Here is a 5,611-nt window from a genome sequence, read left to right on the forward strand (position 1 = left end):
TAGTAAGATTTTGCAGGGGGCTTTAGTATTTAGGTGTTGATATTGTAAATGTGTACATGTTGATATGTCGGTATTTTTAAATATAAGCATGTGTTTTATATGTTTTATATAAATAAATAACTATATATATATATATATATATATATATATATATATATATATATATACACACACACACACACACACACACACACACACACACACACACACACACACACACACACATATATATATATATATATATATATATATATATATATATATATATATATATATACTCACACATATAGAGCAATATAAATATGCATACATCTACACAGGCATACAGACACACACACATATACATATATATATATATATATATATATATATATATATATATATATATATATAGATATATATATTACAAATAAGAAAATAAATAACAAAACCCAAAATCTAAAGCATATGATAAATGCTTTTATTCTATGAACACTAAGTAAAAGAAAAATACAGATCAGGTTTCACTCTCAATGTAGCATCTTCAGTGGATAAAAAAACATTTTACAATAATCCTTTTATAGCAAATCTCATGGGAAAATTAATCAACAACCAAGATTTAAACAAATATAATATATATAAAATCTAAAAAAGTTTCTTCTTAAGTCATAATTAAATATTTAATCAGCTTAACATTTTTTTTATTTTTTATTATTGCTAAATCACAAAAAAAACATAACATCACATTCAAACACCACCACCTAGTGGAAAATATAGAACACACGTGTACATGCATACATACAAGTTTATGAAACTAAATAAATATTCATACAAGGGGCAAATATTGCACTAAGGTTAATTATCTACATAGTTTTATTTTGGTGCGCTAAAAGTTTTTTTTATTAGTACTAATTCCAAATTGTATCCTATTGATAGCACTAAATCTAAATGTTGCCCGTGGATGTTTATATATTTAAATAAAGCACTTCTCTCACGTCCACAGTGTAAATCACTAAAATGTAATGATATCCTCTGTTTAACTCACAGCTAGTTTCACGTGTGTAAAATGCCTCATAGTGGTATGTTACTTAAATAATAAACTCAGACACAAGTAACAAGCCCCTGATGGTAGAAATCCTGTGTGTATTATGTGAGGAAAACAGTTTGCAGCTGCCTATAAGTGGACAAAAAGAATGCATGCCATAAGCATAACATCCATAGATACATCCCTTAAAAATGTGTGTCATTCAAATAGCAAATGGATTTTTATAATGAGAAAACCTTTGACCCAAACTAAAACCGGTCCTATAAGTGAACTTAAAATTATCTGAAATCCTCTATCCCAAAAACTGTACATCAGTTGCTACTGACAGGGCACAAGCATAAAGCTAACTCATAGTCAAATGTTGGGAGGTTACCTGGAGATGAACAAAACCAAGGCAAGAGTACCGGACAGATTTTACTGGCCACACATAATGAAAGAGGTAGAAAACTTCAGAGCTTCCTGTCCACAATTCCAGAAACGTGCATTGCATCTTGGGTAAAAAAAAAAGCCTATTGATTCCAGTGCCTATCACAGGAGTAATATTTGAATGTTTTGCTACAGGCATCAAGGGAGCAGTAGTAAAATCTAGCAATTGGTAGCAGAACATAGCGGTAATAGAGGAGTGTGCTTTAGAATTTCTAGAACCAGTGCTGCCATTATACAAAGCTATTGCTAAGGTTATGGCCAGAAAACTGGTAGTATTATTGTCCAGACTGGATACCCTAAAGACATATTTACTGACCAAGACACTCCATTTATATCAACGGTACTGCATCGGTTATGCCATTCTTTACAGTCACGGAAGTGAATACCTCAATCTGTCATCTGCAGACTCATGTATTACTAGAGGTTGAGTAAAACACTGAAATTCAAGCATAGAAAAGTTATTAACCATTTAAAAAGTGGGACCAGTTGTTACCTATCCACTGTTCAAAGTCTGAGAAGTGATTTAATCTTCGACTTTATCACATTTCAGCTTCTTTATGGCTGGCATCTCAAAGGACTGCTTGACAATGCTAAGGAAATTTAGATGAAGAAAACACACTATTTAAAAGTGATAGAACACTATGTTAGTTTGCAGGATAGCCTAAAGTTGGTTATGCCCATAGTAAAGGACTACATGTAGAAAGCCCAAGAAATGCAACAATGACTTTATAATGAGGGTGTCTTACTTCAATAATTTATCCCAGGAGATCGAGTATTAATGTTAGCATATGTCATGGAAAACAAATTCTCGCTACCTGGCAGGGGCCATTGAAAGAATAAATGTAGTAAACTACAAATTTAGACAGCCAGGAAAGACAACTTGGGCTTCAGACCAGTTGTTTTACATTAGGAAGGTTTGTGGCATGCACTGTGGTGGCAGGACAGGTAGCTTTCATCCTTCTAAGTTGGGAACTGCTGATTGAGAGCCCAGTGTCTGTTATTCTTAAAGTGTATTAGTTCTGGTTTAGGCACTTGGGCTTCAGGCCAGTTATTTTACATTAAGAAGGTTCGTAGTCTGCACTCTTGTGGGAGAAGAGGCTGGACTCTGCCCTTCTGAGCTGGGACTTTCTGGTTAAAGGTTTATAGTGCCTGAATATTTGAACTGTATCTTACTGAAATTGGTACACCTTGTTTGCTGTAGCATAGACTAGATCCAGGCCTGCTGAATCTAGATTTGTTTATATGCTTGTTGTTTGTTTGCTTGTTATTTCCCTGGAACGCTAATTCCACCTAATACGCGGCTTCTCAGCACTTCTGTGGATCACTAGTGATATCTGCATTGCTTACTGTACTTATTTCCTTGTTTCACTTGAAAGAAAGTTACTGTTTGTCGTTTTGCATTTAAGTTACCTGTAACACATTGCACTTAAGTTACCTGGCACTTGCTCACTAAAGCAATTATATAAGTCAGCACTAAAAATTAAAAGCACTACACCCTCACTCCCCACTGACCCTGGTTTTCAATTATTAAGGAATTCCCAATATTATTCTAGCATGTCCAAAGGTCAGTTGTCAATCTCCTCTCCGGTCCAGCTGGTGAATCTGGGAATCTTGAGGCAATGTTACAACTGCCTCATGTACACAGACAACCCTCTCCTCCTCCCAACAAATTCCAACACATGTGAGAGATGCAACCATATGGCCAAACTGGAGGCTAAGCTCTCTCAACTCAGTACTGGCATAACCAGTCAGGAGGAGAAGGAAACCACACTCACTACAATTCCAGTCTCACATAGACCTACCACGACAGCAAACCAAACACATAATCACACAAAAACATACTCGGAGGCTCTAAATAAAGATCTGCTGAAGCAGCAGAGACCACCAAAGCAGACACCCAAGCAGCCGCTACCCCAAAACAAAACACGTGCAACACATATCTCACAAAGCCAATGTGCCAAACAGTCACAGCCCTTAAGACTAAACAACACACCTGATACACTTGTAATAGGTGACTCTATCGTCAGGCACACTGATGTCCCACTCACCAGGCTGAACAAGGAGAGGGTCACGGTGAGCAGCCTGTCGGGCGCTAGGATCTGCCACATAACACAAGCACTCAGGTCACTCCAAGGCAAGTACAAATATGTCTCAGTCATTGTCCATGCTGGTGTGAATGACCTGAGACATACCTCCTTGGACTACATGAAAAGAGACATAAAGGAGCTCTCTGAGCATGTAGCCCAGGCCGGTATGACCCTGACCTTGAGTAGCATCTTACCCTCACCAAGAATGATGCCACAATATGAAGACAAGATGATCAATTTCAACAAGTGGCTTAAGTACTGGCGTCATTCAAAGGGGATCCAATGCCTGTCAGCTTGGGATGATATGCTCGACAAGCCACGATGCTTCGCTAGGGACGGCTTGCACCTGTCACCCCTGGGCTTTTGGATATTGGCAAAGGCTCTTGCTACCCCCATAGTGCCTTTTTTAGGCAAGGCTCAAAAGACAAACCCACCTCCATAGGTATCATAAGGGATAAGAAACTAAGAGTAATGCTACTCAACGCCAGAAGTCTAAACCTCAAGATGCATGCACTAAAAACTCTCCTTAGCATGGAGAACATCGATATCTGTGCAGTAACAGAAACCTGGTTCAGGGCTCCGGAGAGCACCCCAGCACTACCAGGTTATACCTCATACCATGCTTTTTGGCCCCAAAACTTGGACCGAACCACAAAAGGAGGGGGAGTATCGATATTCATCAAAGATACCCACACCTCCAGGTTGGTGGCAAAGCACGAAGCATCAGGGACTATCCATGTGCAACTAACAGTGGGTAAAACTGCCTTCCAGTTTATAGCCTGCTACAGACCACCCTCCCAAACCCAGGAACCCCACTCGGCCTTCCTGAGAACACTGGAAAATATGAAGGTCTCTCCAAACACCATTATATTGGGTGACTTCAACTACCCAAACATAGACTGGGAGAATTACTCTAGCTCCAACACCCTAGCCCAAAGGTTCCTAGAATTTATAAACTCAAATGCTATGGAACAACTTGTTACCACTCCCACAAGAGGGGAAAACATACTGGACCTGATCATCACCAACATGGGGACTCTATGCTCCAGACCAGAAGTGTATCCCTCACTGGTAAGATCAGACCATAAACTAATCTCACTGGATATTCACATCCCGACCCCACCCCTGCCCAGAAAACCACAGTGAAAAACTTCTCTAAAGCAAATTTCACACTCCTCAAAACTGAGGTGGAATCCTTCAAAGCCCCCGGGCCTGTGGAAAATACGGCCCAGACCGCAGAATCCTTTATAAACACATTCTATGAACACCTTCAGGAATGCATGGATCATGCGATCCCAAATAAAACCAAGACCCAATCCTCCAAAGGCAGACGTCCTGTCTGGTGGACCCCAGCCATAAACAAACTATACAATAGAAGGAGAAAGCTACTAAATGATAGAGCAAAATCCCAAAAAGGGAAGGCATCACTGATCAGTATTAGCAAAAAACTACGGGCACACATAAAATTGTCTAAGGCCAGCTTCAAGAGAAAAATTGCACAGGACACTAAGGATAATCACAAGGCTTTCTTTAGTTATGTTAGGAACCTGGGTGGTAATTCCCGATATGTTCAGAATTAGTCCAAAATGACAAAAAATACACCGAACCCACAGACATTGCCAACATCCTAGCTGACAGGTTCAGCGCAAACTTCTCCCCCCCTCCCCACCAAAAGGGCAAATATCTATCCCAACAGAGTGCTGCCCCCCTGACATCTCAGATGCTCAGGTAAGAGCCGCCCTCTCCAAAGCAAAAAACACAGCATCAATGGGACCAGATGGTGTCCCAGGCTGCGTCCTACATGAACTCCAAGAAGAGCTAAACCCAAACATAAAACTACTGTTCAATCTCAGCCTTACTACAGGATATGTGCCCAAAGAGTGGCATACAGCAACAGTGGTTCCTCTCCATAAAGGTGGTGCCTCAACGGATCCTGGAAACTATGGCCCCATAAGCCTGACTAGCTTGGTCTGCAAAGCTATGGAAAGGATCATCATGGACCTCATAAATAAAGATATTGGGGACCTACAAACACTGGATCCTACCCAGTTTGGCTTTGTTAAGGGCAGATCTT

This window comes from Protopterus annectens, chromosome 9.part0 (assembly GCF_019279795.1).
Source record: "Protopterus annectens isolate FY-2018-M chromosome 9.part0, PAN1.0, whole genome shotgun sequence".
Taxonomy (NCBI): Eukaryota; Metazoa; Chordata; order Ceratodontiformes; family Protopteridae; genus Protopterus; species Protopterus annectens.